Source organism: Rhipicephalus microplus, chromosome 7, assembly GCF_043290135.1.
Source record: "Rhipicephalus microplus isolate Deutch F79 chromosome 7, USDA_Rmic, whole genome shotgun sequence".
Lineage (NCBI taxonomy): Eukaryota > Metazoa > Arthropoda > Arachnida > Ixodida > Ixodidae > Rhipicephalus > Rhipicephalus microplus.
Genome location: NC_134706.1, coordinates 134,740,345 through 134,767,931, shown reverse-complemented (window position 1 = coordinate 134,767,931; position 27,587 = coordinate 134,740,345). Strand labels below are relative to the sequence as shown.

The 27,587-nt window shown below is 48.1% G+C and overlaps 1 protein-coding gene and 2 pseudogenes across 1 annotated transcript in view; 2 read left to right on the top strand and 1 right to left on the bottom strand.

The window, feature by feature from the left end:
• LOC119187024 (uncharacterized) overlaps positions 1 to 27,587 on the bottom strand; it is a 231,027-nt gene that overhangs the window by 42,313 nt on the left and 161,127 nt on the right. The window lies entirely within an intron of this gene.
• Positions 17 to 135, top strand: LOC142768071 (5S ribosomal RNA; annotated as a pseudogene).
• On the top strand, positions 27,453 to 27,564 carry LOC142768070 (5S ribosomal RNA; annotated as a pseudogene).

Sequence of the window (27,587 nt, the reverse complement as noted above, 5' to 3'; positions counted from 1 at the left end):
GGCAATAAAGAAAGAAAAAAAAGGCCATACCATGCTGAATGCGCCGGCTCTCGTCCGATCACCGAAGCTAAGCAGCATTGGGCTCGGTCAGTACTTGGGAGGGAGACCACCTCAGAACAGCGAGTGCTGATGGCAACTTTTTTACTTCTCTCGAACTTTTTTTTGCACAGAAGGAACAGAAAGTGGAGAAGGGTTATGTTTAATCTTGCGACGTCATTGGTTGCCCGTTTCACACGCGAACATTAGCATACAATTAGCCAATTAAACTTTGATGCGTGCGCACATGGGTTTATCTGTGGCACCCAGTGCGCATGACATACTCTATTTTTCCATCTCCCTTTATCTTTTCTTTTTGTAATTTTAGCTCAGAGAAGAAAGAGGGGCATAGGGGCGTTGTTTAACTTTTCATCGTCATTCGTTCCTCGTATCATCACACGCACGCGGAAACTTTATCCTTGCGCACACGGGTTTAACTTTGACGCGCGTGCAGTTGTACTGTGCGATATCTCTAATCGGAAGAACACCGAGGGCGCATTGCACCTTCTTTTTTTTTTCAATCTGCCTTTATGTGTGCTTTTTTTGTTCAGAAGAAAAATAGAGTGGGGGGGGGGGGAGTTCGAGGGCGTTGTTCTACTTTTGCATGTCATTCGTTCCTCAAGAAGGAAATTAATGTGCGTAGCTGTTGGGCGAGCGATCCTCCACTGCGGACCGCTCTGACCGGCCACTAATCGGATTCATCTTTTGACCCAGGCACTGCCCGACTGATACTTAGGTGACGGATCATCTGCATATTCACCGTCGCGTGCCGCTGACCACTCTGTCACCTGTTCCGCTGGTGCGTGCGCAGCTCAGCTGTTACTGGAAGCCTGTGGTTCCCGCCTACAACGCGAGGTGTCTCTGCAGTCAACGCCGGATCCTTCATAAATTGCTCTTCGCGCCAACGGCCACCACTTTTGGGCGAGCGATCCTCCACTGCGGACCGCTCTGACCGGCCACTAATCGGAATCATCTTTTGACCCAGGCACTGCCCGACTGATACTTAGGTGACGGATCGTCTGCATATTCACCGTCGCGTGCCGCTGACCACTCTGTCACCTGTTCCGCTGGTGCGTGCGCAGCTCAGCTGTTACTGGAAGCCTGTGGTTCCCGCTTATAACGCGAGGTGTCTCTGCAGTCAACGCCGGATCCTTCATAAATTGCTCTTCGCGCCAACGGCCACCACTTTTGGGCGAGCGATCCTCCACTGCGGACCGCTCTGACCAGCCACTAATCGGAATCATCTTTTGACCCAGGTAATACAGTGCGAATTATTTTCTTGAACTTCTAATTGGTACCGCAGTGTGGATCGCTCGCCCCAACCATGATACCCACTGTCGCGTCACTTTCTGAAGAGTTCGATTAATATAAGGTTGCTGTTGATGCAAAATTGGAGAAGCTTTCTGCATCACTGGACGCGCTGAAACTCGCATTGGTAGACAGCAAGTCTGTTGAAATTAAGGATCTACAGCGTGAACTAAACGAGATGATGGATTTCGTGAATAAGACGTTTGAGGCTGTCAAGGCGGAAAATGCCACCCTTGTTGCCAGTAACAAGTCACAGGCTGAGTGCAACCATCGCCTTTCCAAAAAAGTGGCTCAAGTCGAGCAAAACTCACGTTTAAATAACGTTGAAATTAGGGGAGTTCCTGTAACTCAAAACGAACACTGCTCAGAGATCCTGGAACTAATCGGAGAGAAAGTCGGTTGCCCAGTGACTTCTGATGATTTTGATACTGTGCATCGGGTCCCCACACATGTAAAAAATCAACTAAACATCATTGCCAGGTTTCGGTCACGAGACAAACGTTCCAGTTTCCTTTCTGAAGCCCGCAAAGCCCGTCTTGCGACCTCATCCCTCAATTTCAATGATCGCGAGGATTCACCCATTTTTATCAATGAACACCTTACCCCGGAAAACAAGATATTGCTTGGAAAGGCGCGCGCGCCAAAAAAAGACAAAAACTGGATGTTCGTGTGGACCGAGAACTGTGTTATTAAGGCGCGTAAAACAATCAACAGTCGTGTATTTCGGGTACTGACTGACCACGACCTTGCAATTTTTGAAGAGTAGGCTACTTTCCTTGGCTTTGTAGCTTTCTCTCTTTTTCTGTAATGAATTGTGCTTCACCAGCACAGGTGGCTAAATGTTTAGGTAACGCGAATGTTTTCAGCGCAATACATTTCAATGCTCGTAGCCTTAAAAAGAACTGTAACAAGATTTCCACACTACTTCATACTTTGAACCATCATTTCTCCATCATTCTTCTCCGAAACCTGGCTTACTTGTGAAGATCGCGATATGTATGGCTTTGCCGACTATGGTTGCGAATACGATCATCGTAGTGGTAGCCCTTACGGGGGCTCTGTCATTTTCGTTTCAAACCAGCTCTCGTATTGTCGACGCAAAGATCTAAGCATAAATGTTCCCAAATGCGAATCTGTCTGGGTTGAACTCGATCCAATTGATTCTTCAAATGTTAATAGGATAGTCTTTGGCTCCGTTTACCGCTCTCCTTCATCTAATGCAGCTGAGTTCTGCGATGCACTTTTTCTTGTGCTTGATAAGTTGTCTTTCGAAAACAAAAATGTGTTCATCATGGGTGACTTTAACATCAATCTTCTTGATTCTGCGAATCCTATCACTTCGATCTACACTAGTGCCTTTTCTAGCTACGGTTATGAGTCACTGATAAACAAGCCTACACGTGTTGTAGATCATTCTTCCCATTCCCTCCTTGACCATACTTTTTCTAATGATTTCACAATAGAAGCTGGCACTATCGACTGCGATATTACCGATCACTTCCCCGTGTTTTTTTACTTGCACAAGCAGGAAAAAAAAAACTGAAACCTTCAAGCATTCTATATTTGATTGTGAAGAATTTTTAAACCTTGTATCAGAAATAGACTGGTCCAGCGTATTCAATGCCTCGAATCCTGATATCGCTTTAGAGCAATTTTCTGATGCAATGATCAATGCTGTCTGTGACTGTACAACAATAATAACTTCCAATAGGCGTTACACTGCCCCTCGGTGCCCTTGGCTTTCAAATTCCCTTCTTCTTGCCTTGCGTAAAAAAGATAATCTATACAAAAAGATGAAGCGCAAACCTTTAAATTCTAATCTCCGAGCACGTTATAAACGCTACTCTCAAGTTCTGTGCTCGCTCCTTAAAGCCGCCAAGCGCCGCTACTATGACATTGAATTCAATAGGTGCGGTAACAACATAAAGAAAAAATGGAAGTTAGTTAAGGAATTCCTGAATAACGCTACTCAGCACAAGCCCATCACATCCATTGTTCAGGGCGACTCATCATTTACTGAACCTGCAGACATTGCTAATGCATTTAGCAATCATTTTTCAGGTGTATGCTCACAACTTCCCTCATGCCCTTATTATTCTGACCTTTTGCGTTGCCCCCAATCGTTTTTTCTATTTCCTACTTGTTCCGACGAAATCGAAGCTACCATTGCAGGATTAAAGACTACCGGGCCTGGCTTAGATGGTATTCATGGGTTCCATTTGAAACTTGTACGTCGACTTGTTGCGCCACTACTTTGCTATATATTCAACTTAATTTTTTAAACCGGATTATTTCCACAGTCCTTGAAAATAGCAAAAATTGTTCCTGTACTCAAAAAAGGTGACGCGCGCTTTATGGATAATTATTGACCCATTTCTATTCTTTCCTTCTTAGATAAGGTTCTAGAAAAACTCATTGAGACCCGTCTTTCCCGTTACCTTAAAAAATTCAACTTACTCACCCCCTCTCAGTTTGGTTTTCGTGCTGCCCTATCAACTAATATTGCGACTGCATGTCTAACAGATAAAATTAAGTCTTTCATTGATCACGGCGACGTTGCTGCTGCTGTTTTCAAAGATTTTTCAAAAGCATTTGACACCATTGATCATGACATTCTTTTCACTAAACTGGAGCGTTATGGCATTACGGGTCCTGCTCTAACTTTGTTACGCAGCTTTCTTTTAAACAGGCAACAAATAGTTTGTTTCCACAGCAACATCACCTCCAGTCACAGTTAACAGAGGCGTTCCACAAGGCTCAATCTTGGGCCCACTTCTTTTTTTAATTTACATTAATGACCTTCCTCGCTGTTTAACCTCTTCACAATGCGTACTATATGCTGACGACACTACCATCTTTAACTCCCACCGAAACATGTGTACCTTAACGCAAATGCTCCAAGCTGACCTATTTTCCCTCGAGCGATGGTGTCTCTTCAACAAGTTATCTATTAACGTTCTTAAAACTTGCTTTCTGCTTTTTAGTTCCCCGCAAAGAAAAATTTCCGAGTTCCCTACCCTGTATATTTCCGGTATTAAAATTGAACTTCGTCGTAGCACTAATTTTCTTGGCGTAATAGTCGATTCTCACCTTAAATTTCATGAGCACGTAATCTTCATTTCAAAGAAAGTTATGTTCGGCATAAGAGTTTTGATTAGAGCTAGACCATACTTCAACTTGCAAACTCTCCTAACTTTGTATTACGCTTTTGTCCACAGTCACCTAAATTACTGCATTTCTTCCTGGGGTGGTACGTATCATACCAACATCGCCCGATTAAAAACACTGCAGAAACAAGCGTTACGCATCATTACATTTTACCATCGACAAGCAAAATCTTCCCCGCTGTTCTATCAGCTGCGTGTTTTGCCCCTTCATCATCTGTTTAGGTACAGCATTGGTATTTTATTTTTTAACGTTTTGCACGATCACCTTGTCTTAGATATTCTCCCTCATTACATCACTAATCTTCTCAATTCAACGCGCTTTGCCTCACGCCAGAATCTCTTACTTCCGTGTATACACACTAACTACGGCAAACAAACGATTCTATTCTCGGCCATTTCGCTCTGGAATTCACTAACCTCTGGTGTTAAATCTTCTAAATCACTTTGCATTTTTAAATCCAAACTAAAAACTTTCTTGTTAGGCCCTTCTGTTTGATTGAATTGTAACTGTATTATCATGTCTTTTTTTGTTGTGGTATTCATATCCACATTTTTTTTAGATTGACAATGTATTCCCTGTTTTTCAGTGTTCCTGCTTATTATTCTAATGGTTTTTTGTTTTCTTTTGTTTTTTATTCATCTTTCTCTTTTCTATGCTGTGTTTATTTTCTGACAATGTATTTCAGTGTTGCTTGATGATTACCTTTTCTTTTTTTTCTTTTCTTTTTTTTCCCCATCATGGGAGGTCCCGCCTGCGGTTCTTACCTTGGGACCTCCCAGTGAATCTGTACCCATGCACTTTTCCCTGTTCACGCTTGATGAATAAAATTCAATTCGGTAGTGAATCCAAATGTGATGCCTGCGCACTGTGCTTAACTGTAGCGCGCATGGCAGTTCGATGGTGCGATATCTCTACTCGACAGATTTTATTGCCGGTTTGTACAATAGCATACAATAGCATTTAATGCCGGTTTGTGCATGTAGCATAATCCCCGGCGGCAGAAGCGTCGTCTCGGCGCATCTAGATGTCAACGTCAGCGGGAGAGTGGTAAGGCTTCAAGCGTGCCACATGTACGATATCGGTGGTCTGTGAGGCAGTTGAAGGCGATGGGGCAGCAGGGACACTTTCGTATGTCACAGGAGTAATTTCACGAAGAACTCGATATGTACCTGTGTAGCGGGAAAGAAGATTTTCCGACAAGCCGACTTGACGGGTCGGGGACCACAGCAGCACCAACGAACCGGGTAAGAAGTGCACATCGCGGTGCCGTTGATCGTACAAGCGCTGCTGGTTCTCTTGAGAGGCCAGGAAGGGAGTGCGAGCGATTTCGCCTGCGTTGGCAGCCCGAGTGATAGCGTCAAGGGCATATTCGCTGGTCGGTGTCGCGGTAGACGGAATGACTGTATCTAGGGGCAATGTAGGTTCGCGGCTGAATAACAGAAAAAAATAGTAGTAGGCGGCAGTGTCATGCCGAGAATTGTAGGCAAATTTGACGTACGGCAACGCGAGATCCCAGTTGGTATGGTTGGTAGAAACATAATTATCAAGCATGTCTGTAAGAGTTCAATTTAGACGCTCCGTGAGTCCATTAGTTTGCGGGTGGTATGACGTTGTCGGCTTGTGTCTCGTTTGACAAGACTGCAAGATGTCGGCTATGACCTTCGACAGAAAGGTGCGGCCACGGTTTGTAAGCAGCTGCCATGGGGCTCCGTGTTGCAAAATCAGGTCCTTGAGGAGGAAATCGGCGACATCTGTGGCGCCGCTTGTTTGAAGAGCTCGTGCGATGGAATAAACGGTGGCGTAGTCGGTGGCCACGGCTATCCACTTGTTACCCGAGGAAGACAAGGGGAAAGGGCCAAGTAGGTCCGAGCCAACGCGGAAGAACGGTTCTGACGGAATGTCAAATGGTTGCAAGGCATCCGGCGGGAAGCGTCGATGGTGTTTTGTGGCGCTGGCATTTCTCACAAGCCGCAACGTATCTTTTGACTGAGCGTGCAAGGCCTGGCCAAAAGAAGCGTCGGCGTATTTGGTCGTAAGTGCGTGACACACCAAGGTGACCAGCAGTCGGAAGGTCATGAAGTTCATGTAGAACTTCAGAGCGAAGCTGTTTCGGAATGACAAGAAGCGGGGCCAGCCCATCCGGCTCAAAACTTTGGCGGTATAATACACCATCCTGGAGCACGAATGAGGGACAGCAATGATCGGAAGATCGTGATTCGAGGCGCTCAATGATAGCACGCAAGGACGCATCATGGCGCTGTTCGTCACCGATGCATGTCATTTGCGAAAGGAAAAAGACGCAAGGTTAGTTGTTGGTGTCGGGCATAGAGCTCGACTCAGCAACCGGGTAGCGGGACAGGCAGTCTGCGTCCTGATGTAGGCGTCCGGACTTGTACGTTACCGTGTAGGTATACTCTTGCAGTCGCGGAGCCCAGCGCCCGAGCCGGCCAGTAGGATCCTTCAGTGACGAAAGCCAACATAGCGCATGGTGGTCCGTTATTACAGAGAAGCTCGTGCCATATAAATATGGGCGGAACTTTGTGACGGTCCAAACAAGAGCAAGACATTCACGCTCTGTTATTGAATGGTTGCGCTCGGCAGCTGTGAGAAGGCGGCTAGCATATGCGATGACTCGGTCGTGTCCCCGCTGGCGTTGGGCTAGGACGGTTCCAATCCCGTGACCACTCTCGGTTCTGACTTCTGTCGGAGTGGACGGAAGAAAGCGCGCCCATAAAGGTGGAGTCGTGAGAAGGGTGATGAGTTGAGAAAAAGCGGCAGCTTGAGCGGAACCCCACGTAAATGTCACGTCTTTCTTCAGGAGGTCGGTGAGTGCATGGTCGGGCGATTGTTGCAAAATCTTTCACGAACCTTCTGAAATAGGAACAAAGTCCCACAAAGCTCCGGACGTCCGTGACATACTGGGGTACAGGAAAGCTCGTGACGGCACGAATTTTCTCTGGGTCAGGCTGCACACCTGATGCGTCAACAAGGTGGCCCAACACCGTAATCTGCTTGCGGCCGAAGTGACATATCGACGAGTTTAGTTGAAGGCCAGCAGTGCGGAAGATGTTGAGAACTGCTGACAAACGCTGGAGGTTCGTCTCAAGTGTAGGCGAATATACAAGGACATCATCCAGGTAACACAGGCAAGTTGACCACTTGAACCCTTGTGTGGGCAACTGTGGGCGCAGGTTAGCCAGATGAGGACAGAGGACGTTCTAGGACAACGAGAGACTTTTATATACACGAAGACGGACAAGGGGATACACACAACAGAAACTCACACATATATACACGCGTTCACGGTCCTACGCGAAAGGGAGTTACACACACTCACATTCTACTCTTGGGGCATGGACGTTGGCTTGACCTTGAGCTCTCTGGTAGTCAGGAGGCGGTGTGCCTTGTGCTTGCGGAGTTCGTACCGAGGCGGGGCCCGGTCTAGAAGATAACCGCCAGGGGCATCCCAGTACGGTGGTCAACGCCTGGGCTTGCCTGTACACCACCGAGCACAGCGTACCGCCCGTCTGCCGCGAACAGACCTGGGACAGCGTCTCGCTCCGAGACCAGAACAGCAGCTGGCCGTGACGAACGTTGCTTCAGACCAACGTGGGGGTGTGGTGGGGCGATGCCCAGTCCAGGACGCACCCGAGGACTTCAACGCCGGGACGAGGCCCGGTCACGGAGTGTCAGAACGAGCAGCCGGGGCGTGGCCCGAACTTGTCCTTGCTCTCTGGGGTTAGCCGAGCTGTCCCCGTGGCTCGGGAGCTTTTTCACGTGGTACGCGCACGAGCACGCGCATAGGCGCGCTCATAGTTTTACCGCTATCACCATCATGATGATTCCCACGCACCTTGAAATATTAAATCGGCCCCGCACACCGATTTTCTACGTCAAAGCATGACGCACACTCTCCAGGGCAGCGTTTTTTACCACACCTTGCAATAGCGAGTCCATCATACGCTCAAACATAACTGGGGCGTTGCATAGCCCAACAACATCACCTTGAATTGGTATAGGCCGTCGGGAGTTACAAACGCAATCTTTTCTTGGTCTTTACACTTTGATCTTAGCCAAAAGGCCGAGAAGCGATTTTTCTTGGTCTTTCTCGTCCCCCGCAATCTACCAATAGCCAGAACGCAGGTCAATTGAAAAAAATTATCGCGCGCCATGAAGACAATCGAGGGCGTCATAAATTCGGGGCAAAGAATGAACGTCCTTTTTCATGATTCTATTAAGATGGCGGTGATCAACGCAGACTCCCCACGTCTCATCTTTCTTTTTAACAAGCACAACGGGAGATGCCCAAGAGCTCGAGAAATTTTCAATTATTCATTTGGCTAGCATGTTGTTAACTTCTTCTTGAATTACTTTACGCTCTGTGGCAGACGACCGGTATGGTCGGCGGTGAACGGGAAGGGAATCAGCAGTATTAATGCGGTGCTTCACGACAGAAGTCTGACTGAGTGAACTGCCTTCGGTGTCAAATATGTCGCGGTAGGAAGCCAGAAGGCAGAATAGGGCGTCGGATTGCTCAGGTTTGAGTTTCGGGTTGATCATGGGGCGCAAGGCCGAATCGAGGGATGTGGCATCCTGCGGACAGACAACATGGACGATCGGAGCATGCGTCTGCCGCAAAAGCGTTGACGTGGGCGTCTACTAAGGGTCGAAGCGTGGCGACTGAAATTCTGTTAGGTAGTACTTGCTGCATGAATCCAAAATTGATAATGGGCAGACATGTTTGGTTAGAGGCCATAGTTACGACGGAGTGTGGCAGTGATGTCTTATGCCAGGAGAACCTCAGGAATGGGCGTGAGAACATATTCACCGTCAACAACGGGTAAGCTTGTTGCCAATACAATGAATATGAGGGCTTTTGGCGGTATCCGACTGAAGTCTGTGGTACAGAGGTTTTTCGGCATCTCGGGGCGAGAATCTGGAAGAAGAGGAAGTTCTGAACAGAGAGTGCCGGCGGAACAGTCGATCAGCGCCGATTGCGTCGATAAGAAGTCTATCCCGAAGATAAGATCATGAGGGCACTTGTCGATCACGGTAAATAAAACAGGAACATGACGGCCGGCAAGGCTAATACGTGCGATACACATTCCAATGACGGCCACAGTTTCACCATCGGCGACACGGACGGCTTGTGTTGCGGCAGGCGTGAGTACTTTTTTGAGGCGGTGACAAAGACGAGCACTCATGATCGACACCTGAGCTCCGGTGTCAACTAAGGCCGTCAAAGAAAGACCGTCGACATGCACTTCCAGCAAGTTCTTATTAGTAGGGAGCGTCAACAGAAGATTTGGGTCACTCGCACTTGATGCAGCAATATCATTTTTGTCGGGGTATAATGTTCATACGATTATGGGAGACGCAGTAGTGGAGGGCTCCGGAAATTTCGTCCTCGTGGGTTCTTTTTGTTTGTTTGTTTGTTTTAACGTGCGCCAAATATAAGCTAAGCTCACGGGCCTCAAGCATTTTCGCCTCTATAGAAAATGCGGCCGCCGAGGTCGGGATTCGACCCAGCGAAACTTGCGGGCCAGCATCGAGTGCCAAGCCACTATAAACCAACGTGGCGGGTTACTGGGCCTTCTAAATATTCCTGCTTTATATCGGTCACTCGTGTGCGGCTCATTTATAGAAGCCGATGCAACAGACGTTCTTTAGGTTACGTAAAATCACTTACGAGCATCGCCGGTCGCGGCGGCCCGCAAGCGCACACACATCCGTGCGTAAAGGTTGGCGCACTCGTGCTTTTTCGCCCCAATGAAGGAACAGAAAGAGCCTTCAGTCGGAGAATCACACACGGTATCGTCACGCACCTTCGAAGTTTCGCGCCAAGAGAATTTGGCGTGCTGCATAAGCCGTTCTTTGTAACTTGGCAAGATGAAGCTCGCCTATAGTTCGTTGTAGGTAGTGTTGCGGAACGCTCAGTCCTTGCCATCGGTCATACCATGCTTCATTCTTCTTCCGGCAGCGAACGTGAACGGACGTGGAATCATGAGCTCCGACAGAGCGGCGATAGCGGTCCGCGCCGGCCGCGGAAACAGGAATGACGGTGCAGATAAGGACTACGAGATCGTGCTGCCTTCGTTGCCTACTGGCCGTGTTGCACTGAACACGTTGTTCTTGCACGGTGATGTGCGTGAGCGTCCGTACAGAGTTGAGGACTTTAGAGACGCCCTCGAGACCGTTGGAGTCCCTCGAGACCGTTGGAGACCAACGTCGTCGCCTTAGGAGCGTACCAGATTAACCACGTCTGGGCCATCACCCTCATCAGCGAGAAGCGGCAAGGAAACTGGCCGCGCGGAAAAATTCAAGGTAAAGGGCCGCCGGTGCATAATTATTGATCCCGAAGACCAGCAAATAAAGGTCCGCCTGTATTGAATTCTCTACGGCGTCCAAGATGAGGACATTCGGACAGCGTTCGGTAGCGTCACTGAAGTGACGAGAGAACGGTGGAGGGTGCAAGGCATGAGGGAGAAGGCCTCGACAACAGGAAGCGTGCTGCTAAAGCTGAAGCCGGGAATGAAGGTCGACGACCTGCCCCACCATGTGCGAGTCGCCGTTGAGTTGGCCCTCGTTGTCGTTCCCGGGCGGGCGATGCAGTGTTTGCATTGCCACGGCACGGGCCACGTGCGCCGAGATTGCAGGTTGCCCCGCTGCTCGAAATGCCGGCGTTACGCCCCGCAGGGGCGCCTGCGCAAGTAGGCGTTTGGTGTGTAGCGACACCACGGACCCGAGCTAACGGGGGAGTTTCGACTCCCTCCCACGCCTAGCCGTGCGTGGCTTTGCCGTGTCCGGGGAAAAGGGGATCCTGGGGGCTGAGCCGACGCCGGGTGATTGGACCTTTAAGGCCCCCCGGCAGAGGCAACACACCCCTTTGGCCCCGGCTTCACGTAGACGGCACCCCTGGGCTGACCCACCCAGGGGAAATCGGCAGTCGCCTTTTCCTATCTCTCTCTGCCTACATCTTCGTCTTTATCTCTCGCTATCTATCTGTCCTGTCTTCTACTCTCTTCTATTTACTTCCAATTTTCCTGGCGGCGAGGGTTAACCTTGTGTGGTGGTCCTACCTTGGGTACACCATATTTGGTTATAGCGACGATGTACAGTTGGCATGGCAGGGCTTGCTCCATCACAACCTCTGCCGTGTCCCCTTGTTGGGCTCGGTGGTGGGTGACTGGCATTGTTGCCGAACAATGTACTCATTTAATGGGATCGTCCAACATTTTCGCAAATGATCGTCCCCCGAAGCGGGGGCGCACCGATGCAACCGCTGAAATCCTCCAGAAAAAGAAAGACACCTTCCCCAAGTATCACGTCATCCACTGTGAGAACACCGACAAAAAAGTCCGTAACATTTCACCTTTCCTAGTGTCAAGGTGTCTCACTGAGACCATCGGAAGCGGCTACAAAGCCACGAAGATGGCCAGTGGGGACCTGCTGGTTGAAGTTAAAGATAAGTCGCAATATCAAAAATTGACGAACCTTGTAGCGTTTGGGGACCAACCGATAACTGTCACCGCCCACAGAACAATGAATACGGTGAAGGGTGTCGTGTCAGACGATGACCTCATGGACCTTACTGATGATGAACTCCTGGCCGGCTGGAAGGATGAGAATGTTGTACAGGTACAACGAATAAAAATCAGACGAGACAACAGGGAAATACTCACTAGGCACATAATCGTCACCTTCAACTCTAGCACACTCCCAGACGAAATAGAAACAGGCTACTTGAAGTTGCACGTCAGACCATACATTCCGAACCCAAGGCGCTGCTTCAAGTGCCAAAGGTTTGGCCATGCATCACAGAGCTGCCGAGGGCAGCTTACTTGTGCTAAGTGCAGCGCTACGGGACACTCTGCTGATGACAACTGCAATGCTGAAGCTCACTGTGCAAATTGTGATGGTGACCACCCGGCGTACTCGAGATCCTGCACAGCTTGGAGACAAGAGAAGGAGGTCATCACTATCAAATATAAGGAAAACATAAGCTTCCGCGAAGCCAGACAGCGTCTCTCACCGTACCTTGCTAAAAAGTCATCATTCGCCGAAGTGGTGCAACGGGGGCCAGCACCACAACGGCATCAGGCGGCCGTCCAGGCCACGCGTAGTGCGCTGAGGCGACCGCCCCTCGCCCCCACGGTGGGAGCAGCCACGGCTGTCCTACCCTCCCCTAACGTGGCCACACTGGAGGCCTCTCCTAGACCTGGCACCAGCCGGGACAGCTCAGAGGCCAAAGAGGTCCTGCCGACCTCTTCTCTGGTGGGGTCAAAGGCCTCGTCTGCCAAGACGAAGCCAACACAACGCCATCATCGCTCGCTAGAGCAACTGTCCGACGTCTTGCACGAGGCGATGGACACTACTTCTGGCCCAGCGGTGCAGGCAGCGCCTAAGGAGCGGCGAGACACTCTCGACCGCTCCAAAAAAAGCAAAACCCCAATTACAGGGCCAGAAAAGGGCCCTGTAAAATAAGTGAACCTGCACCATTTTGGAACTCGCATTTTTTAGTTCTTTTAGAAGCAAGTCACCTCCATTCTACTATATCCTACTCACTTGTCCTCCGATTTTTAAACTTTTACATTCAACATGGCTTTTATAATTCATTGGAACTGTAGAGGGCTTTTAAACAATTTTGGTGACGTAAAGGAAATACTACACGACTTTTCTCCTGTAGCCTTGTGCCTTCAGGAAACCAACCTAGGTGATCGATATCAAAACATCCTAAAAGGCTTCACTGTTGTGCGGCGCGATCGTACGCAGGCAAGCCGACTGTCGGGCGGTGTGGCTGTTGTTGTTAAAGGTGGTATAGCAGTGAGAGAAATTCATATTAATAGTCATATAGAGGCCGCCGCCGTTACCATTGTAGCGCACAAAACCATCACCGTCTGTTCCCTCTACATTCCACCGCACACGCAATTCACCGTAAGCGATTTAGAATTAATTTTAGACCAACTACCCGAACCTTTTGTGATAGCAGGTGATTTTAATGCACATAACACGCTTTGGGGTAGTAAAACAGTTGACTTCAGGACAAACACTTGAAGATTTTATTTTAGCCAACGATGTTTGTCTTTTAAATTCTGGCGCTGCCACTTACTGCTCCCCAAGTTCAGGAGCTATGAGCTGCCTGGACCTTGCGCTATGCTCTCCAGCGCTGTTCACAGATTTTAAATGGAAGGTAATAGATAATCCATACGGTAGTGACCACATGCCTGCACTCATCAGTCTAACCACAGCACTTCCTACCATACCCTCCAGACCACCCCGCTGGCGACTTCATTTGGCAGACTGGGCTCTCTTTACCGATCAAGCCAGTCTGGATAAAGAGAGTCTAGATAATCTGAGCGTAGATGAAATGAATCAAAGGATTACAACGTGTATAATCGCGGCAGCAAAGAGAGCTATCCCTCAGTCTTCTGGTTGCTTAAAAAAGAATTTGAAGCCCTGGTGGACGCACGAATGTACAGAAGCCAAAAAACTCCAAAATAAAGCCTGGGGTATCTTCCGGAGGTACCCGACGTACGATAACCTCATCTCCTTCAAAAAGGCGAAAGCGAAAGCTAGATATGTTCGTAGGCAAGCCGAGAAAATCTCCTGGCAAAACTACGTTTCATCCATAAACAGCTCGGTCACATCCAAAAGAATGTGGGATCAGGTTCGCAAGTTTAATGGCAACTACGCTGCCTATACCATCCCCTTTCTTTCAACAACAGGTACTCAGACATCCCTACAGGAACAGGCAGACCTATTAGGGCTTCACTTTTACAACATATCTAGCTCAGCAAACTATTCAGAAACGTTCCTAAGGCACAAGCAATCTATAGAAAAACAAAAGCTTCCTACAGCAGGTTTCTTAGACTTGCCATACAATGCGCCTTTAACCATCCATGAACTGAACACAGTACTTTCCACAGGTAAAAAAACAGCGCCTGGTCCTGACACAATACACTATGCAATGCTCGCCCACCTGTCGCCAAAAACAGTCGAGGCCCTTCTGTTTTTCTTCAACGTTATTTGGCAAACTGGTCGAATGCCCACGGATTGGAAGAAGGCCATTATAATCCCATTCCTAAAAACGGGAAAAGATTCTACATTAGCAAACAGCTATAGGCCAATCGCACTTACAAGTTGTCTTGCAAAAACTTACGAGAGTGTCATTAACATCAGGCTTACGTACGTCCTCGAAACAGAAAACTCACTAGATATCCACCAATGTGGGTACAAAAAAGGTTGTTCAACAATTGACCACCTAGTTCGGCTGGAAAACACAATACGAGAAGCTTTCTTACACAAACAACACTGCCTAGCAGTCTTTTTTGATCTTCAAAAAGCCTACGACACCACTTGGAGGTATGGTATTTTACGAGACTTGGCGGATCTGGGAATCCGCGGCAGAATGCTTAACTGTCTCTCCGACTTCTTGTCCAACCGAACCTTCCAGGTCCGCCTTGGCGTGACACTCTCTCGTGTATTTACTCAAGAAAACGGTGTACCTCAGGGGTGCGTTCTGAGCACTACACTTTTTGTTGTGAAAATGAACTCTGTAAACAAAGTTATACCATCCACACTGATGCATTCTCTGTACGTTGATGACCTCCAGATTGCGTGCCGCGCGTCTAACATGGTGACATGTCAACGACAGACTCAAATCACGTTGAACAAACTAACACAATGGGCGGAGAAAAACGGCTTCTGTTTCTCCGGGGAAAAGACAGTTGCCGTAGTGTATTCTCAGAAAAGAGGCTTGCAGCCGGACCCAATTCTTGAACTGAATGCAACAGTCCTACCAGTTAAACAAGAGCACAAGTTTCTAGGAGTCATATTTGACAAGAAACTTAACTTTCTATCACACATTACCAGTCTAAAAATTAAAGCGACTAGGGCACTCAATGTCCTCAAAGTTCTGTCGCGGAAGCGGTGGGGCGCTGACCGTAAGTGCCTTCTGCACATATATCGTTCATTGGTGCGCAGCAAATTAGATTATGGAAGTGTAGTTTACGGTTCAGCGAGACAATCCTACCTCAAGAGACTCGACCCCGTACATAACAAAGGGATACGCTTGGCAACCGGTGCATACCGGACCTCGCCGCTTCCCAGCTTGTACTCCGAGAGTAACGAACCGGCACTGGACAGCAGACGAACGCAGCTAATGCTTACATATGTCCTAAGAGTTCGCTCATCGCCAAACCATATATGCTACAACATTATCACACACTGTGACAAACGACTCCATTACACAAACAAACCAAACGCAATAAGGCCACTTATACTCAGATTCGAAGAAAAATGTCGCGAGTGTAACGTCCCTACAGATGCCCTTTCTGTTACCAAAAGGCCAAGAAGGCTGCCTCCCTGGAAAAACTTTACGCAATTTCTTGACCTCTCATTGACACATCTCAAAAAACAAGGTACACCACGTGAACACATATTGCAAGAATTTCGCATCGTTCAAGAAAGGTACAGCACATACAAAGAATTTTACACTGATGGCTCCAAAACGGCTAGTTATGTCAGTAGCAGTGTAGTCCAAGGTGCGTGGGAAGAAACAGTCAGATTACCACGGTTTGTTTCAGTTTTTACTGCTGAATGTTATGCCTTGTGGATGGCAGTAAAAAGAATTGAAAGTGCTAGATACAAGAAAGCAATACTTTTTACGGATTCCTTGAGTGCATTGAAGGCCCTCCATATACGCTCTCAATACGAACCCTTCATCGGCGACATTTTAAGCGTATTATCGCGTCTAAGTGAAGGACAAAATATCCGGTTCTGCTGGGTCCCAAGTCACGTCGGGATACCCGGAAATGAAAGGGCAGATCAGTGCGCAGCAGCAGCAAAGAACTTAAGTATCTCGCAAGTAAATGTTCCCGTTAGGGATAGTATCCGCGCAATCCGTACAGCGCTAACATCTAAATGGCAACGGGAATGGAATATGACAGGCAACAACAAACTTCAACTAATCAAGCCATTCCTAAATGAATGGAAGTCATGTTACCACCAAGAACGTTTTATCGAAGTAATCCTGTGCCGTCTTCGAATTGGTCACACGCACATCACTCATAATTACTTGTTAAAACAAGAAAAACAGCCAACATGTGATAAATGCGATGAACCTCTAACAGTGTTGCACATCTTGCTTACATGCGCACATTTGGAAGCACATCGAAGAAAACATTTTTACACCTTGTACAAGTTACGCATTCCACGTCACCCCATGTTCCTTCTAGGAGATGACGCGCTGATACCCCTAACTGACGTTGTCAACTTCCTGGATGACACCAAATTTCTAAATAAGTTATAAGAAGCACGCCATCGTATTTGTACGGTACAGATCTGCAAGATTCACGAACCTGTGTGGCCACAGCACGGCCTCTTGCGAGAGGTCAGTGCTGTGACAGCTTCTTTTGAACACAGCACTTACCTCCTGGTCCTTGCGCACAAGGACACAGGTGAGGCGGGAGTGCTGGAGCGATCCCCTCACATTTTTTGACAAAATCACCTCACGCACATACCATACCCATTGACCACGCCATGTACCATGTCCATAATTTTAAAAGTATACACATTACGCGATTGGTTTTAGGTCTCTATACAGCCGCACAACATTATTCATTTTATTCCATTAGTCATCGTCAACCGCGCATTCATAGTCATGACCATTGTAAAGGAAAAATCACCTGGACGACGAAGCACATTTTCCCCTGACTGACGGATTTACTCCCTCAGAGAAAATAGTTTTTCAATCAGACTTTCACAGCACAATGTATGCCGAGCTAACTAGTGACGTTTTCTTTTGCTCTTTTTTCTCTCCTTTTTTTCACCATGTGGCTGGCGCAGCATAGCCTTAGTTGCTTTTGCGCCACTAAACCCAACATAACTAACTAGAAATGCCGGCGTTACGGACACGCGAACGCTGACTGCGTCCGTACTTACGCGTCGGCGACCGGGATTCCAAGGGCTGACGAGCACGACGAACTCATGGACGTCATCGAGGCTGAGGAAGCGGCCATGGGAACCGAGCAGACAAGAAAGCAGGCGGGGCTTTCCAGCGGTGACGCCCCGAAACGAGGTGCTCCGGCAGACCGACAGCCTGAATCCGACACGACTGGGCCTACATGCACCCAACCAGTAGGACAGGGTACGCCGGCGGTCACGGAAGGGGACGCCGGTGAAAGCGACCTACCAACGCCGCAAGGAGCGGCGAGTGAAGCCGATGGGTCGACCGGAACGACGAGGAAAGCGTCCAAGGGCGGTGATTTGAAAAGTCCGAAGGACCTACAAGCCGAAAAGAGCGGCGTACAAGCAGCAACCAGTCTGGCCGGGGCATCGAAACGCCCCCACCTTCCGACCAGCAATGACTGTCTTGAGGAGACGCTGGCCGGCATCGAGGAACCCCCTGCAAAGACGCCACAAGTACGGCGGTCCACCCTCCGGCCGCGCCCGAACATTCCTCCCGACAAGCGCGGCGGCAACGTCGAGCAAGTTGAGCAAGTTCAAGCCACGGCGTCGGACTTCAGCCCTGGTGATGGAGCCGTCTAGCCAAGTGATAGACGCGAGAGGTGGGCCTAATGCTGCTGGTCTCTTTCGCTATCGGCAAAATGACACCTGTCTGTCTGTTAATTGTCACTACCATTAACGTCAGAGGATTGGCAGGAAAGAGAAAGCAGAGCCAGCATTACCGACTGCTAACGGAGCGTGAGATAGACGTCCTGGCAGTTCAGGAAACCAAAGTAGACGGCGAGAAGGAGACTAGCAGCATGGTTCAACGTTTGGCGTCCAGATTTTATGTTGTCGTAAGTCACGCAGTAGGTACATCGGCTGGCTGCATACTTTTTGTTAAGAAGTTGCCGGGGCTTGAAGTGCTCGACCACTTTTCGTGTTCGGCTGGCCGATGTGCTGCACTCGATTTTTCACTGAACAACGCCGAGTGGTGTAATTTGTGTATTTACTCGCCTTACAAGGTTGAGGAAAGGGCTCACTTCTTTCTCGGTTTAGAGGATCGACTTGCTGTAGGAAAGCATTTGATTGTGCTTGGCGATTTCAACTGTGTCCTCAGTGCGCGAGAAAAAACTAGCACTCGAGCTTTTAGAGACAAAAGTACCAGCGTTCTGACACGCATAGTTGAAAAGTGTGACCTTGAGGATGTCGCGAAAGTCTCTGTGGCTCGGGTGCAGTAAAGTACACACGCTTCGAAGGGTCTAGCCATGCAAGGCTGGACCGAATTTATGTGTCTTTGGAGATCCTGACGGAGTGTTCCAATTATGAAGTTAGTGCCCATTTCCTTTTCGGACCATTGTTTAGTCCAGTGCTCTATCAGACGTTTATTGATACGTAACAACTTTTCATGGGATCTATGGAAACTAAACGATACACTGTTGCAAGACGAAATTTTCATTCAGGCCGTTAATGATGAGATTAGCAACTTAGACCCTAGCAAAGGCCTGCACCTTTGGCAGCAATGGGAATTATGTAAGGAGACTCTAAAATTAAAAGCGATAGACAGGGCAACGCGTATACGGTACGATTACAAAAAGAAAAAGGCAGATTTGAGAGCTCTGCTCAATAAGCTTGTATAGCATGAGTGCCGAGAACCCGGCAAATGGTCAGAAGACGTTCGAAAAGTGAAGCTAAAAATAGAGCGACTGGACGAACAGCGTTATCGCGGCGCTCTGGTGAGGGCAAAAGCGGATGACTCAGCTGCTGGTGAAATGCCCTCGAAGCGTGCGCTCGGCTTGGAAAAAGCACGAGCCGAGACGAACCACGTTCGGGAAATCGAATGGGGAGAGAAACTATCAACTGATACAGACGATATCAAAACGGCGTTCACCGAGCATTATAGGGCGTTGTTCACTTTGGGGGACGTAGATTTCAAGAAATTTGAGCACGACTTTCTGCCTTTCATTCCCCACATCGAGGACGAAAGGAAAAAGTATTTAGAGCGGGTAATAACGGAAGTCGAGGTAGAGGAAGCGATTGAAAGGTTAAAACCTGGGAAATCGCCTGGGCCCCCGCAGGGGCGCCTGCGCAAGTAGGCGTTTGGTGTGTAGCGACACCACGGACCCGAGCTAACGGGGGAGTTTCGGCTCCCTCCCACACCTAGCCGTGCGTGGCTTTGCCGTGTCCGGGGAAAAGGGGATCCTGGGGGTTGAGCCGACGCTGGGTGATTGGACCGTTAAGGCCCCCCGGCAGAGGCAACACACCCCTTTGGCCCCGGCTTCACGTAGACGGCACCCCTGGGCTGACCCACCCAGGGGAAATCGGCAGTCGCCTTTTCCTATCTCTCTCTGCCTACATCTTCGTCTTTACTTCTCACTATCTATCTATCCTGTCTTCTAGTCTCTTCCGTTTACTTCCAAACTTCCTGGCGGCTAGGGTTAACCTTGTGTAGTTACCCAACCTTGGGTAGTTATATCTGGTTATAGCGGCGATGTATGACTGGCGCCTTCAAGTGTTCTACCTTGTAGCGTCCCCTTGTTGGGCTCGGTGGTGGGTGGTCACCATCGCCGCCGAACATGAAATGCACCACATGGCAAAATCTTTCCCCCCTCTCAATGATCGGTCCCTGAAAAGGAACCGCACCGATGAATTCTCCAAACGAACCGGAAGTGATTGTGACCACTTTCCACGATTTCTAGTCATACACTCTCTGGCAGATAACGTCTCTGTTGCAGGACTGTCGGTTTTCCTGGTAGCTAAAACCGTTGCTAACCTAATAGGCAAAAAGTAAGACGCAAAGAAATTGTCATCCGGTGATCTTCTTGTTGAAGTAAGCCAGAAACAGCATGCAAACACTCTCCTTAAACAGAAGCAGTTCGCCCACCTGGACGTGTCTATCACCCCCCACCGCAGTCTTAACACTGTTCAAGGCGTCTTTCACAACGTGATCTGATGCGAGAAACTGAAGCTGACTCCTTGAAGGCTTTCGAGAGCAAGGCGTAGTCGCCATCCGGCGGATAACCATCAGGCGAAACAATGAAGAAGTGGTGACGCCTCATATAGTACTAACATTTAACCGCTCCATCCTGCCAGAATCCGTGAAAGCTGCATTCCTTCACTGCAAAGTCCGCCCCTACATACCCAATCCTAGAAGGTGCTACAAATGCCAGAAATATGGACATGGGTCGAACACCTGTCGCGGAAAACAAACATGTGCAAAATGTGGTGATCATGAGCACCCTACCGAGAGCTGTACTTCCACGCAAACATAGTGCCCTAACTGTCACGGGCCGCACGCAGCATACTCACGGACATGTGAAATTTTCAAGAAGGAAAAGGAAATCATCCAGATAAAAGTAACAGAAAACATCACATTCTCTGAAGCCCGAAAGAAGGTGTCGCTCTTCTCCGGAAGAACGTACGCTGACGCAGCGCGCCGGGGGGCCGGGCGGCGTCTAGTAACCGTGGGCACGTAGTACAGCTTTGCTGATGCGTGCACATCTCGGCCCCCCACCAAGCAGCCGCAGGCAGCACCAACGTTCGAAGTCTCGCAGGTCCATCTCCATCAGACCTCGGAGACAAAAAATACAATCCAAACCCCGCAGGTCAGCCTCCGTGAGACCTCGGGGACGACGCAGACAACTGAGAGGGCACCTGTCCCTCTTGAGAAACCTCCGTCAGCCTCCGAATGTTCACAGGGGGCAATGGATGTGACACCGGCGTCCTCAGCGTCTCCGATGCTCACGGAATCCACCCTATTGAAGCAGAGCCCAACAGAACGCCTCAGAGGGAAGAAACACCCTCCAGTCCAGGCGCCTGACAAACGCGGCAAAGTCTGAATAACCCTCCTACCTTTCTTCTTTCTCAAAAATGGCTGCTGAGAGTATCATCTACTGGAACTGCCGAGGCCTACTGAAGAACCTGGATGACATTTATGAAATACTTGCGCAACACCAACCTAACATACTTTGCCTGCAGGAGACACACTTAAACTCAACACACACTAACTTTCTAAGAAGATATGCGGTATACCGAAAGGACAGGCATGGCACTGCCCATTCATCCGGCGGTGTCGCTATCGTGGTGCAGAAAGCACTACCGTCCCAAAACCTCACTCTGGTCACTGACTAAGAGGCAGTGGCAATACGAACCCTTATCTTTGGACGAATGACAACTGTGTGCTCATTATATATCCCTCCAGATTACCGCCTGTCTACTAAAGAGTTTGAAACTCTAGTCGACCAGCTCCCGCATCCATTCCTCTTGGTTGGAGATTTTAATGCGCAGAACCCCCTATGGGGATGCAGAAGAACAGATTCTCGAGGCTCCTTAATCGAAAACATCCTCTTGTACTCCGGCTCCTGTATATTTAACAAAAAAGAACCAACGTACTTTAACACAGCGTGCAACTCATACACAGCCATAGATCTTGCTATCGGCTCTCCTTCACTCATGGCAACCATAGATTGGTCTGTTATTCATAACCTCTATGGAAGTGATCATTTTCCTGTCTGCCTAAAACACACAGGAAGTACAAGTAAGACGACTACAAATGTATTCAGGTTTAGAGAACAGGATGCTGACTGGACAAAATTCCGAGAACTTACAGAACTGTCGCGTTCTTCTGTTGAAAACCTAGACATTGATGACTGTGAAGCATTGGTCGTACTTCATATCATACAGGCGGCAGAGCGATCGATCCCACAGACATCTGACAAGACGCGAAACAAACGACGGCCCTGGTGGAATGCGGAGTGCGAAAAAGCTCGCGAGAACCAAAACAAAGCTTGGTCGAAATTTCGCAGGTACCCGACAGCTGACAACCTGATGAACTTCAAGCGTGAAAAAGCAAATGGTAGGCGTATCCGACGAGAATCAAAGAGGCAGAGCTGGCAGTCCTTCCTCTCGTCAGTTAACTCCTATACTGATACGCATAGGGTGTACAACAGAGTAAGAGCACTTCAAGGGCACAACACTCATCCGGTCCCTCTCGTCAGTACTGCTGGTGATACGCTGGAACACCAGGCAGATGCCATAGGCCAACACTTTGAGTATATCTTTAGCTCAGCACATTATACAGAGTCCTTTAAACGACACAAGCTTGCTGAGGAACGTAAGCCCATCCGTAATAGAAGGCCATCTGCTGGAGGCTACAATACTCTGTTTACCATCGACAAATTGAAGGCAGTGCTGGCAACATGTGGCAACTCAGCTGCAGGCCAAGACAAAATTACATATGGCATGCTGAAACACTTACACGAACACACGCTTGATGTCATTCTCTTACTGTTCAACAGTGTATGGTCCTCCGGGCGTCTACCCAAGGCCTGGAGAGAGGCAGTTATAATACCCATCCTCAAACAAGGAAAGGAAGCCACACTTGTCGCTAGTTATAGGCCTATCGCCCTGACTAGCTGCTTATGCAAGGTTTTTGAAAAAATGGTAAACCGCCGCCTCATGTATTATCTTGAATATAATGGCCTCCTTGACCGCCGTCAAGCTGGATTCAGATCAGGCCGGTCGACAGCTGACCAACTCGTAGCATTCGAATCCTACGTCAGGGATGCCTTCATTCACAAACAACACTGCCTTTCTGTATTTTTTGACTTGGAGAAGGTTTATGACACGACATGGCGTTAAGGCATTCTCCGTGACTTGCAATTCCTTGGAGTGTCAGGGAACATGCTGAATACAATTCAAAGCTACCTCTCTGAACGTATGTTCGTGGTTCGTGTTGGAAATGTTCTTTCAAGGCGGTTTACTCAGGAAAATGATGTCCCCTAAGGTGGCGTACTTAGTTGCACACTATTCATCGTAAAAATGAACTCCATAAACACTATACTGCCTAAAACAATTTCCTACTCTGTATATGTTGATGACATTCAGATCAGCTTCAAATCATGCAACCTAGCCATCTGCGAACGTCAGATTCAGTTGGCAGTAAATAAGCTCTCAAGCTGGGCAGACAAAAATGGTTTTAAGTTTAACTGTGACAAGACTGTCTGCCTACTCTTTTCAAAACTACGTGGTATAAGGCCGCTCCCCAACATTTCAATGAATGGACACACCATCGCTACTAAGAAGCATCATACATTTTTAGGTGTTGTGATGGATGAAAAGCTCAGCTTTGTCCCACACATCAAGCAGCTGCGACTGAAATGCTTGAAAGCCTTGAACTTGCTCAAGATTCTCTCGCATCAGTCATGGGGTACAGATCCGGACTGTCTATTAAACCTTCTCAGTAGTGTAGTGCTCTCACGTATTGATTATGGCTCGGTTGTGTACGAATCAGCATCGAGATCCACACTTAAGATGCTCGACCCAGTGCATCACCATGGGCTTCGTCTGGCTAGTGGCGCCTTCCGAACCAGCCCAATAGCCAGCCTGTATGTTGAGACAGATCGGTGGTCATTAGAACGACGACGGCAGTTCACAAGCATCAAGTATGCAACCAAGGTGCTCTCTCATGTCGACCACCCATCTCGCGAGCTATTGCAGGATACATCAAACGCCCACCTGTTCTTGAGGCGACCATCAGCCACACCAACGTATCCCATTAGAGCGGCCTCACACTTTGAAAAAAGTTCCCACAAGGACACTGTGGCACCATGGGAAATGCGAGCTATCAATTGCGACTTGTCATTCCTAGAGGTAGGCAAGCATGGCCTCCCAATCGCAATCGATCAGCATTTCATGTACTTGCAGGCAAAATACAGGTGTGCTGAGTACTACACTAATGCTTCCAAGTCCTCGGCCATCGCATGTGCTGCATACGGCCCAGCGTACTCTGAATCTGCAACAATGAATGAACATACCAGCATATTTACTGCTGAGTGCTATGGCATACTGCTAGCTGTAAGGCACATCTTAAAGAAGAAAGAACCAGCCTCCATCATATACACAGATTCCCTCAGTGCAGTGACTGCGTTGTCTTCCGCAAAGACACATAAAAATCCAGTGACTAATACCCTTCTAAACTGCCTCATGTTAGCCTACAGATCCAACCTGAAAATCACGCTATGCTGGATTCCGGGACACTGCAACATAGCTGGCAATGAGGCAGCGGACCAACTTGCGAAGTCCGCTGCACTCCGCCCAACAGTAGACGTAGCCGTCATCCCATATGAGGACTTGAGGCCGCTAATCAGAAACCGAATGCGTAAGCAATGGCAAGGTGAATGGAACGCAGCAAATGCAAACAAACAGCACTTAGTAAAGCCAAGAATAGGAAGATATGTGAATGAAAAACGTAACAGGCACCAAGAGGTTGCACTGTGCAGACTCAGGATCGATCATACACATGCAACACACTAGCACCTTTTAAAGAACTCTCCAGCACTACATTGTGCCAAATGTGGTGATGAGCTGTCTGTCGTTCACGTTCTAATCACCTGCCCATACCTCAAACCAGAAAGACTGTGTCACTTTCCAAAGCTGTACAAATGTCACATTCCACCTCATCCACAATTTTTTCTTGGAGACGATCCCTTGTTTCCCCCAAAAGTAGTCTTAAAGTTTTTAGCTAGTGTAGGCTTCTTACATTCCATAACATATTCTCACTAATCTTAGCCTCCTCTCAATCCTGAGAAGACCGCTGAGAGTTTTTTTTTTATCAAATGTCATGCAGCACGCACTCCTTGTCTTGACAAGGACTGTTGACGACACGGCATGACTTTGTAAAACCCATAAGCATAGCCAGTTTTAAACCCATCACACATAGTCACTACACCTAAGTTTAAGTCCTATACACTACTCTTTTATTCTTGCCACCCTGAATAGAATTTTATTATCAATTCGACCAAAAACCGTGTGTTTGGCGCTCTTTGGCCTGAGTTGCCCTTGCGCCACTAAAATCTATCATCATCATCATCAAATCGCCTGGGCCTGATTGGTTAACGGCTGCTTTTTTACAAAACGTTCAAGCACGAACTGAGCCCGATACTGACAGTTGTTTTCAATGAAGCATACAAATTGGACACATTTCCTCCGTCGTAAGTGTCATCTCATACTGTATTATAACCAAAACCGATAACGCTGACAAACTAAGATCGGTCACAGCGTACCGACCGATAGCTCTAACTAACGTCGAATATAAGATATATATGAAAGTATTAGCACGCAGACTCCAGACTGTGATTCCGGGTATCGTCGGTCCTCATCAAACCTGTGGTATTAAAGGACGGTCTGTTGTCACCAATATCCATAAAGCACGGAGCACACTGGAATGGTGTCATTATTCACTTGAGCAGGTCGCCATTCTACAAATTGATTTAGAAATGGCTTTCGACTGTGTAGACCATAGCATTTTGTTTGCAATTTTGAATCACGTTAATCTTGGTTCGGTTATCTGCGAGGGAGTTGCTCTGGCGTACCAGAACTGCACTACGAGATTGATTGTAAATAAGAGACTGGGGGCAACAATCAGTGTGCAACCTTCGTTTCGCCAGGGCTGCCCCCTCAGCCCCCTCCTTTTTGTATTTACATTGAAACACTGTGCATGAAAATAATCAGAGAAAATAGTATCCTTGGTTTTAACTTACAAGCCGCAGAAGTGAAACTGCTGGCTTAGGCAGATGATATTGCTATCTTTACTCGTGACCAGCGGAGCATTACACAGGCTGTCCAATGTGTCCGTGAATTCAGCCAATTTACCGGTAGTGGCGTGAACTGGGGCAAGTGCCTTAGGCTCTGGAACGGGCCAGCAAAACCGGACCACTTCGCAAACATGCCTTGGGTGACGACCCCAGGCAAGTACTTAGGCGTTCCACTAGACTGTTATCGCGACAGCGGTCAATATTGGAAAGGGCAGGTTAAGGAGACACAAGAGAAAGTGGAGAAGTGGGAAGGAGGCGCCCTTTTGATCTTTGCCAGAGCCACAATTTGCAACTTGTTTTTCAACAGCAAGTTCTGGTATGTTATGCAGGTCATACATTGTTCACGGGCTATTGTGCAGAAACTGCACAGGATATTGGCGACATTTATTTGGGCTTCTGAATGGGAGCGATGCAGTCGCAAAAACTTGTTTAGACGGGTGAAACATGGAGGTCTCGGACTAGGCCACCTCTATCTACGACAACTAGTTAACCGGTTTTTTGTTTTTTAGAGATGCGACCGACTCTTTCCTACGCACAGTATGTCAACTCAGACTAGCTAGAGCACTCCATGAATATGTTGTTTCAACCCAACATTGTGTGAAAGGGATCGGGAGTTTTAATAAAGAAATTGTGTTCAGCGTAAGATTTTTCACTATACGTTTTTCACGAGAGTATTTGTCTGCTGTAAGACGAAAAGAACTTTATTTTGCGTTATGCGATATCGTTTTTCCAGTGCCTATATACCGATCTTCAATCAGTGGAGGCCCAGGTAGCGATTTTTCAAAAATGGTTAAAAGAATGCAAGTCATGCCGGGAGCCAAAACCTCTTTCTTCTAGCTGCATAGTGGGACACTGCCTGTTAAAACGTTTTTGGAGAAAAGGGGGTGCTATTTGCCTTGGGGTACCCGTTGCTTTATTTGTAAGCTGCCAGAAACAGTAGACCATGTTTTTTTTTACATTGTTGGGAGGGGATTTATTTTTGGGATGTTTTGCAGAGATCAGTGAAAAAAGAATTCCCTTTGGACTCACGTGGCATTAGATTTCTAAATGTAGACAACGATGACAGGGCTCCTTTTGACGCGGTTATGCTCATGGGCCTCCATTGTATATGGAGAGCGAGAATGGCAGGTTGCCACTTTGATAAGGATGCACGGCCAGCATATGTCTATTTCAGAGAAAGCATTCACTGGTTCCATGAGATTTAAAAAGCGGCTCCGGAGCCACCAGCATGGCTTCCACGACTGGAGCCTTTGGTGACCTTGCGAGATTTATAGTAACGAAATCAGCACCATCCTGGTTGACTGTTAAGTCATCATATAAATATTGTACATTTCATACTTTCTTACCAGTGTCGCTTGTATTATGTGGTTGGTACCAAATGCAGGTAATAAAGAAAAAAAAACCGGCATACCATGCTGGATGCGCCGGTTCTCGTCCGATCACTGAAGCTAAGCAGCATTGGGCTCGGTCAGTACTTGGGAGGGAGACCACCTGGGAACACCGAGCGCTGATGGCAACTTTTTTACTTCTCAAACT